Source organism: Cornus florida, unplaced genomic scaffold (genome assembly GCF_030987335.1).
Source record: "Cornus florida cultivar Cherokee Brave unplaced genomic scaffold, ASM3098733v1 CherokeeBrave_3.0.0_Hap2_Chr06, whole genome shotgun sequence".
NCBI classification, from domain to species: domain Eukaryota; kingdom Viridiplantae; phylum Streptophyta; class Magnoliopsida; order Cornales; family Cornaceae; genus Cornus; species Cornus florida.
The window spans coordinates 2,661,913-2,673,143 of NW_026775576.1; positions in this window are offsets into that span (position 1 = coordinate 2,661,913).

Consider the following 11,231-nt stretch of genomic DNA (forward strand, 5'->3'; position numbering starts at 1 on the left):
TGAAGCTTTGAGAACTGGCCGGAGGTTTGTCGGATATGGGAAAGATGAAGAAGTGGTCGCCGGGAGAGAGCGAGAGCCTTAGATCGATGTAGAAATCAATCTAAATGACCATTGGGTCATTTTAAAAAAACTGATCATGACATGTTCGATCGATCTCAAGAGTGATTCGATCGATCAAAAATGGATCAATCATGAAGATGAAAGGTTCGATCAAACCTAAAAGATGACAAATTTTTTTTTTTGAATTTTTTTATTTTTTGGAAAATTGAAAATATTATTTGGATTTTAGAAAAATATTGAAAATGTTTTTGGATTTTTTTTTTTAAATATTTTTATTTTTAAAAAATATTTTTAGATTTTCTTTTTTAAATTTGAAATTGAAAAAGTCAAAGTCAAACAAGAGAACATAGATTGATCAAACATTGATTGATCGAACCTCGATCGATCCAACAGGTAAAAACCTACAGGGATCTTCGAACGATACACATAGAGGCATTTTTCAAAGTTTTAAAAAAATTTCAAAGTATGGAATTGAGATCGATCCAAGAAAAAGTTGGATTGATAGAAATATGCTTAAATCGATCTGAGAGGAAAATTCGCACGATACACAGAGAGGTGAAATATGCAGGAAATTTTCGCATGATGGAACAGAGAGATAAAAGTATGCAGAGCGATGTTCAATCGATCGAACTTCCTTTTGAGATCAATCGAACAGGCATGAAATGCCTAATTTGAAAATGAAAGTGCAAGCATTCTCAATCAAAGTCCCAAACGATGTTTATGATCCTAAAACTTATCTAAACGACGCAAGAAATGAAAGTAAAATAGAAATGAGGGAGGAATAGGGTTGTAAACCCTACGAATTACTAGTGTTTAACGTCTCTAGCAAGACATTGGGCTCTTTTAGGCTTGATCAAATATCTTGTTGTGCATCCCCTCATTGATGGGTGAAATGATTTTTGAACCCCACCCAACAAACTATTCCCTAGGGAATTTGTTGGATTTGATTCAAATGGAGTTGATGGTCCTTTGCTAATGTAACTCTTGGGCTTCCATACCCTTTCAAAATTTCATTTTAATATTTTTTTTCTTTGAAATCATTTTGGAAGACAGATCATGTAACGATCCGGGTTTTGATTCAACCCGATACTACAATGATGAACCGAAGATTGACCCGTTAATGGATCCAGATGCGGAAGCAAGAAACACGAAAATGGTCTCCCAAGGCATAACACACCTACAAGACCCTTTGATAACCTTCCATGAGGTCATGGAACCCGAAGGAACAAAGTGCGGAAGCAAAGCAAGGACAAGGGCATGAAAACCCTACCGAAGAAAGGACCGAGGGTAAAATGGTCATTTTACCCTAAGAGGAAGGAATTTGACTTCCAACAAGTCAAATGAGATTAAAAATATTCAAAAATAACCTTTGGTAACTTCACATGAAGTCCCAAGGCCAAAGGAAGAGAAATCTCAAAAGAACCCTATCCCGGTTCGAACCAAATCCGACACCCTCTCACTAAAATGAGGATATCTTAAGCTAGGAAAAGAATCTAAAGCTAAATTTGGTACCATTGGAAATCTTACTTTGACATGGTCAGTTTAGAGTCGAGAACGGACCAATTCCAAGTTGAAACAAAGAAGTTACATCAGTTTGAACTTAGAAGGCCAAAGCTGAAATCTCTGGAAGACTTGAACCGGTTCAACATTTCTTGAACCGGTTTAACTTTGGCAGTATGCCCAAGCTAAACCAAAATGACACCTTGAATCAGTTCAACTATTCTTGAACCGGTTCAACTTGAACAGAATGATAAAAATGCAGCAGAAACAGAGTTTTAGCAAAAAAATGAGTTTGGAGCACGATTTTCGAGATCAAGGTGACATTTTTTTGGAAAAATGTCATGAATAAACTCCCCTTAAAAGCACATTTTCTATGTGACAAAGTTGAGAACAGAATTTATTTCCCAAAGGAAATCCCCAAAATGCCCTTAGGCCGAGTTTTTCAATAAAAAGGTGGAATGAGTCCATAGGAGGCAAAAAACACAAACGAAAGGGTTTTTCATGGAAACAATCATTCACGCAAACGTAAATGATGATTTTGTGTGCACGGGAATGGTCCATGGCTCCCCAAAATGGCCGAGTCAAAATCCGACCCCCCAACAGCCAAAAAGGCGAAAATAAACTTGAAACGAAAATTTTGAAAACCAAAATTATAAAATAGAGTCAAATGACTGTTTGGCCCTTGGCCACACTTCATACAAGATTAATGAGACCTAGTAGAAGAATGAAAACGGAATTCCCACACCCGATGTAACCATAGCAAAACAATAACTTAACATTTCTCAATATATTCATAATATTTCATGGAGTCGAAAATTATATGGGATATAAATTATATGTCATCGGCCTCCGGCCTTATCTCATACATGTCAAATACAATACAAAGGGTGTACTTATGTACAAATTACATCTATGGAGTCAAATAATACAAGTTTGACATATAAGTCTACAAAATGATGTTTCATGCTAACATTTGCATGAAATGGAAACTTAAAGGCAACGAGTCACCCAAGGAACGATAAGCATCACGAACCAAGTCTTCGTACTTGAAATATGCCCCAGTAACTTTAGGGTGAGCAACATAAAACTACTCGTAGTAAATGAGCATGCATCGACCTAGCGTTTTACAATTTATCACCTTAAGGTGAAACATGTTAAAGGGCTCATGCCACCTAACGTCTATGTTAAAGTGAGACTCAGGGAGCATCCTAAGCTACCCTAGAACATAAATCAATAAGAATCATGATATACATACGTATATGAAATGAATCAAGATTGGGATAATCCAAAAAATACGACAAGAAGGATGCTTGAGTATAGATCAACATGAATTGCATTTTCAATACAATTTAACAAGGTTTAGAATAGTCCATACAACATGACAAAAAGATACTAGAATACATGGATCATATAAAGCAATGCAATTTACAAGATTGGAATATACCAATTAACATGATAGGGATAATACGCGAAATCAAGAACATGGCACAATATCTATGCAATTAACAAGATCTGTACATTCTGATTAACACGATAAAAGTTATACAAGGATTCAAGAATAAGGCATAATGTCTATGCAAATTAAACACGGATTCAAGAACAAGGCATAATGTCTATGCAAGTTAAACACGGATTCAAGAACAAGGCATAATATCTATGCAAGTTAAACATGGATTCAAGAACAAGGCATAATGTCTATGTAATTAACAAGGATGGGACATTCCATGAACACGACAAGAAGAATACATGATATCAAGGATAATGCATAATATCTACACAATTTGACAAAGTTAGAACAATTCACATACCACGACAAGAGTTATAGATGGAATGAAGAACAAGGCATAATATTTATGCAATTAAACAAGGATGGGATATTCCATACAACACCAAAAGAGTTTTAAATCCTCAAGGAATACAACACTTGAAATTTAAGGAGTCAAATCACGAATGAAGCATAAAATCTATGCAATGAAATAAGATTGGAGCATTTCACATACATGACAAGTTTAAATCTTTAAGGAATAGCAACTTAAAATTTAAAGAGTGAAATTAAACAATGTGGAAACTTGGATATCGCCCGGATTAAAACCGTACTCTTGGGATCACTTTAGGGTTACCAACCCAAGGGTACCTTACCCTAATCTTGGGATCACTTTAGGGTTATCAACCCCAAGGGTACCTTCTCCCATTCTTGGGATCACTTTAGGGCTTTCAACCCAAGGGTACCTTCCCCCGTTCTTGGGATCACTTTAGGGCTTTCAACCCAAGGGTACCTTCCCCTATTCTTGATTGATATCCCAAGTCCCAAAATCAACAAGTTATGCAACCAAGATTGTATCACATACAAGAAATGCATTAACCACGTTTCATGCACAACCAAGATTTTGGAACACACAAGTCATGCCCTAAGTTCATCAACTAACATGGCATGTGAAAATGTCAAGAATTCATAGTGTGCATCTATATAGACTAGAAACAAGATATATAGCACATGAAATTCATTGAAATAGATATACCACAAGTATAAGATTTATGATTCAACTACTTACAGAGCAACGCATGAGTAATCAAACCATTCCAAGATAAGGGTGCAAGTTCATTAACTATATTAATGAAGCCAAGTTGCAACAAGTCATGATACATGATAAATAGGAAAAAGCCCCATGAAATAGATGTCCAAATCATTAGAACACTAAGAAAAAAATTAATTCATCTAATTAATCAATTTCTCTAGAAATCAAAGTTGTCCAAAAATTCTCAAATTTATATATGTGAATATCCATTTCATGGTGATTGCAAATATCACATTAATTTCACAAAGGGAGCAAGATATAATCATGTGGATTTTAATTAATTTAAATTAATTAAATCTCTAGATTTCAAAAGTTGGTCAAATGATCTCAAATTAATATATATCAATGATTAAGTCATAGCCATGTCATATATCAAGTCAAAAATGGAAAACAAGTAAGGTACAATTAACTAGAATTTAAATCAAATTAAATTCATTAATTCTCTAGATTTGAAAACTCATTCAAATGGTTCTAAATAATTATATAACAAAGATCAAGTGAAGGCCATGCCATATACCAAGTCAAAAGTGAGTTATATGCAAGTTACAACAATCATTAATTTCTCAAATTAATAAAAGATATGCATACAACATGTATAAGCATCAAAAGCATGCAAGACAACAAAATATAAACCTATAACATCTCCTACCTCACTAGAGAAGCGTCTATCTAGAATCCAAAGCAAATCAACACAAAATGGCAAACCCTTCTAGGGTTATAAAGAGGAGAGTGAGAGGAACAAAAAGTGTTCCAAGCTTCATGATCTAAGGTGAGTGGAAGGCCCTCAAAAATTAAGGTCAAAGCTTAAGGCTCTAAGCTTCATCCATGGAGGCTAGGGTTTTCTTTACAAGAGAGGGAGATGAAGAAATGATGTGTGATAGAATGTGAGTGGAGGAATTAGAAATCCTCCACTCACTATGTGGTCTTACACCATGGTCAACACACACTAGTTTGGTTAATTGCACAAAAGTCCTTCTTAAAAACCATAATCCCAAAGTGGCCCAAAAGGAATTGCAAGACTAAATTTGGAGCATACACTTGTCACAAATCAATATCTCCTTCCTAGGCTTAATCTCAAGCCTGCACTTGTCAACCATCCAAGCCAACTAGTGCACCAATCCTAGGTCAACAAGTGGATGAATCTTCACCCTCCATGTGTCATCATCTAAGGCATCAAAGTGTTTCCACACAAATGTCAACAAGTGGACCAATGAGAGTGCGATACTTGTTACACTTTTCAGAAATTACAAAAAGGTCCTTTTTGAAAATATCTTCCAAATTAAATTGCAAAATGGTCCCTAAGATGAAAAATAATTACTTTCAATAATTACACTAGTGACCCCAAAAGAAAGGAAAATTCCAAGGAAAGTGTGCATTCACACCCTTAAGGAAGAAAGTGCACAAATGGCATGCATTTCTAAGAAAGTAAAAACACACGTCTCTCAGAAATCATATATCATGAGTGCATGCAAAATTGGAAGCAAAACTGAACAGAAAAAGTGAGGTTATGCCAACAAAGTGACAACCGAGAAAATGACGAAAGATGAATAGTGTCAAAAAAATGAAAAATGAAGAAATGACTCAGTCCTCAAAGGAAGTGTCAATCCGCATGAAAGAGTCTCAGAAACCAATTCCAAGTACTCGAGATGACACTAAGTGACAAGAAACAGAACTCGAAAAAGGAAACTAAACGAAAAAAAAAAAATTATCCCTAAAATTTCAGGAAAAATGAAAGGAAGGTAAATGACCGGGTCATTCTAGATCATTGAAGTTTTCAATCTCAAGCAAAGACTCAAATTTTTTAATTTTATTGTTAAGACACTTTTCCACAACACACACTTCTTCATGCTTGTCCATTGAATTCGGCCCGGTGTTGGATTGAATATGTTCAATTTCACTTTTATATGCCCAAATGAAATTTTCATTATCCACGTCCTACAATTTATGTTGGCATTAGAGGTTACCAATTAGGGACAACCAAGGATAACTGAAATTTGGCTCTTGGGATTTGAGACTGGTTCTGTGTCAATGACAACGAAATCGACTAGGAAAAAGAACTTGTCAATTTTTATCAACACATCCTCAATAATACCCCGAGGCTCTTTGATGGATCGGTCAGCTACTTGTACAACCACTGATGTCGGTTTTAAATCACCTAAGCCCAGTTTGACAGATATTGAATATGGAAGAAGGTTAACATTCCCTCCTAAATCAAGAAGAGTCCGGTATATGACATGGTCACCAATGATGCAAGAAGTGGTAGGTGAACCGGGGTCTTTGAATTTTGAAAGTGTGTTATGTTACAATATTGAGCTCACTTGCTCGGTCAAGACAACTTTCTATGGTGGTTGGTTTTTGTTCTTCCTCTTTTGGGTGCAAAGATCTTTCAAGAATTTGGCATAGGCCGGAATTTGTTTAATTGCACCCAAAAGAGGAAGATTAATCTTCACTTACCTAAATATTTCAATTATTTCGTTGGCCTTGGTCTTTTGCTTGTCAAGAGAAAGGGATCCTTTTAAGGCATCAGGAAATGGAGTTTTTGGCTCGAAATCTTTTTCAAAATCCTTTTTAGCATCACTTTCAACACAAAAAAATTTCAAATCATCTTTAAAAATTTTCTCAACAAAGGGTTCATGCACATGCAACGAATGAGGAATAGGATATAAAACGGGACCGGTGTCAACTTTGGTTGCACCGGTTCACTCTCTTCATTGTGAACTCTAACTTGATTGTCAACCACTCTTCCACTCCTCAGGGTCGACACCGCATTGAGATGCTCAATTGTGTGACCTTCCGATGAGGAGTTGGTCTCCACAACGAATTGTTGCTTTGGTGGATTCAAAGGCATCTTCCCTTTTTCCCTAGCACTCAATGTGCTAGCTATTTACCCAACTTGCATTTCTAGCTTTGCAATGGATTGGGAATGAGAATGAAGCAATTGGGTGTTTGCCTCCAAAGTACCTGAAGCAGTCAACACTTTCTCCTCAAAAGCGAGACTCCTTGAATTTCCTTGAGAATAAGATGATTGATTAGGAAAATGAGAATTAGAAAATTAATTTCCATGTGATGATTGAAAGAATGATCTAAAACCTTGGGAACCTTCGCTTTGCATTGGGGGCGAAACATACTTGCCTGGAAAACCACCTTGGAAAGGGTTTGAGCCTTCCCTTTGGCTTTTCCAAGAGAAGTTTGGATGGTTTCTCCACCCGAGATTGTAATGTGTGCCATAGGGATTATTCCCTTGGTTAAAAAATGCGGCATTAACTTGCTCATAATGCTCACTTTACACATGTCCATGGAGATAATTGGAAGTAGAATGTAAAACGCTAGAACAAGTCATGCATGATTCATTAGAATTATGATGATGAACATGATTAGGAGAGGAAGACACTTGATTCACCGAATTTTGGTTGGTTAAAAATTGATCAAACCTTTGAGATAAAGACTTAACTTTGGTGGCTATGTCATTGGAATTGTCAACATGATATAAGCCGACATTCTTCCTTCCACCTAGATTTCTACCATTTTTGGAAGACAAGGATCGATGCATTGAATTCTCACTTATTCTTTCATAAAGATGCTATACATCATCCTCATGTCTATCAAGGTATGAACTACCCATGGAAGCATCTACCATTCCTTTAAAATTATCCGATAAGCTTTCAAAGAAAAATTGCACTAATTGTCATTTAAGAATGTCGTGATATGGGCACTTCCTAAGCAAGCCATTGAGGTGCTCCCATGCCTCATGAAATAATTCCCCTTCCCCTTGAGAGAATTCTCTAATTGAGGTTCTCATTGCATTGGTCTTCGAAACCGAATAGTACTTCTTCAAGAACTCTTGCTGCATTTCTGCCCAAGAAGTTATCGAAAAAGGCCTAAGATTGTTGAACCAATATTTTACCTTATCTTTAAGGGTAAAAGGAAAAAGTTTAAGTCTTAAGACTTCTTCTGGCATGTCAGTGTATTTCACAGTGGAACACACTTCAAGAAACTCATCCAAATGCTTATAAGGTTCTTCACTTGGAAGTCCATGATAGTTAGGAAACATTTGAATAGTTTGTGGTTTAATTTCATAGTGGTGTGCTCTAAATGGGGGCAATTGAATGCACGTAGGTGCATTATATTCATTTGGCACATATTAATCTCTTAAGGCAAGAGGAGGATTCACAATTAGTGGCTCTACACGAGCATCATGATTCACTTAAGCAACGGGAGGTGGGGGTTGTAACGACCCTAGATTTTTTAACCCAGTATGTCCTGTGATGACCCCAACTGGATCCATAATGTAGAAGCAAAAGATAAAACAATGGTCTCTAGAGATACAACACATCTCTAAGACACCAATGTGACCCTCAATGAGGTCACAGAACCCAAAAGAAACAAATGCGGAAACGACGTTTCAAAAACGGACAAGAATGAACCTAGGGGTAAAATGGTCATTTCTAAGGTAAAAGTGAGTGCTACCAAGCACACCATTGGAAAGAAAATGAAAAATCAACCAAGATGGACTCAAAAATAGCGTGATTCGGAGTCTGAACGAAGGAGAAACGGCAAGACGAAGAAAAACGAGCACTTAAGGCTAAAAGGGTAAACTGGTAATTATACAAGAATATATGCGTGCAACTAAGCACACCGTTGGATAGAAAATGAAAAATTAGTCAAGTTCAAAAAAAAGTTCACTTGATTTGGAGTCTGGACGAAGGAGATATGGCTAACGAAAGAAACAGGGGTAAAAAGGTCAAAATGGTCAACCCAAAACCATCTAACCGGTTACCAAACCTTCCTAACTGGTTAGGAGGCCAAAAATGAAGACCATAACACTGCCCATGCTCATATAACCGGTTACGAGGAAGCCAACCCTCGATCACTTGTGGTATAACTCAACAAAAAACTTGGCAACAGGGGTTTTTCGGGAAAAAATGGATTTTTGATGGCCAAGATGACATTTTTTGGAAAAACACAAAGAAGAAACCCCCCCTAAAATAATGTTTTCTATTCAACCATGTTGAAATAAGAAAATAAAACTATAGTGAAAAGTCTAGAATGCCCCTAGATCAGATTATGCAATAAAAACGCAAAATAAGTCCATAGGAGGCTCAAATTGGATGGGGTTTTTCTTGAAAACAATCATACACGCAAACGTAACTTACCTATTTGGATGTGCTATAATGGTCCAAGACTTAAAAATACCTCCGATGCAAAATCCGAGCCGCCAACGGCCAAAAAGGCGAAAATGAACTTGAGATGGAAAACATGAAATCCAAAAATATAAAATGGAGTCAAATGACCGTTTGGCCCTTGCCCACACTTCATACAAGATTAATGAGACCCTATGAAAAAATAAAAATGGAATTCCCACACCCGATGCAACCATGCTGAGACAATGACTTAGTATTTTTCAATAATTTCATAATATTTCATGAAGTTTAAAAATCACACAGAATACAAGATACATGTCCTTGGCCTCCAGCCTCATCTCATACATGTCAAATACATTGCAAAGAGTGTACTTATGTACACATTATATACATGGAATCAAATATACACATTTTGACATAAAAGGCTATAGGTGGCATTTCAAGCCAACCTCTACAAGAATTAAGACACTCAAATCTACAATCATCCAAGCAATGATGAACATCATGAACCAAGTCTTTGTACCTGAACAAAACCCCCAGTAACTTCGGGGTGAGTAAACAAGTTTACTCGTAGAGAATGAGCATGCATAGACTTGATTTCTTTAAATATTTTTACATTAACTTGAAACAATTCAAAAGGGTCATCCCACCTAATGTCTTTGTCAAGGTGAGACTCAAGAAGCATCCTAAGCTATACAAGCAGTTGAAAAGAGATACACGACATGTAAGCATGCCAGTTACAAGTGTACTAAACGAAGATGAAAACATGCGAGGTAAGTATACAAAATACAGGTATACTAACTAGATCGGAAACACACAAGGCAAGTATACAAGACACGAGTATACTAAATGGAATCTAGATACAAGAAGCAAGTGCACAGTTTCAAGTATACCGAATAAAGTCTAAATACATGAAGTGAGCATAATATCTATGCAATTAAACAAGGTAAGAAACACTCCATATACATGATAAGGTTCTTAGATCTTCGAGAGATAATACTTGAAATCTAAGGGTTTAAAGATTTTGTATGTTGATATAACCCATTACATATGGTCCATCCCACCTAGAATCTAAGTCAAGTTACATGTATAGGATCATTCCTAAGTCACGATAGCATAAAGTAACATGGAACGAGATTACCAAGAAAATTAACAAGATTGAAACAATTCAATTAACACGACAAGGACAAGGCGTGAAATCAAGGATAATGCATAATATTTATGCAACTAAACAAGAATGGAACATTCCACACAACACGACAAGTTTAATACATGAAATCAAGAATAAGGAATAATATCTATGCGATGAAACATGGTTGGAACATTCCAATTAACACGAAAAGGTTATACATGAAATCAAGAACAAGGCATAGTATCTATGCAAGTAAACAAGATTGGAACATTCCAATTAACACGAAAAGGTCTTAAATCTTTAAGGAATACAACACTTGAAATTTAAGCAGTGAAATCACGGATGAAGCATAAAATCTATGCAATGAAACAAGATTGGAGTATTTCATATACACGACAAATTTAAATCTTCAAGGAGCAACTTAAAATTTAAAGAGTGAAATCAACCAATGTGGAAACTCAGATATCGCCCCAGATTAAAACTGTACCCTTCGGATCACTTTAGGGCTACTAACCCATGTGCACCTTCCCCTAGTGTGCACTATAGTATAGGGAGCGCTCTATCTCCCGTACTATAACCAAGTCCTAGCCATGACAATTCTTGATTGATATCCTAAGTTCCAAAATCAATAAGTTGTGTAAGTCAAGATAGTATCAATATACAAGTAATGCATTAAGCCACATTCCATGCGCAACCAAGATTTTGGAACACGCAAGTCATGCCCTAAGTTTCAACTATAATGGCATGTGAAATATCAAGAAATCATAGTATGCATCTATATAGATTAGAACCAAGATATACAGCACATGGAATCCATTGAAG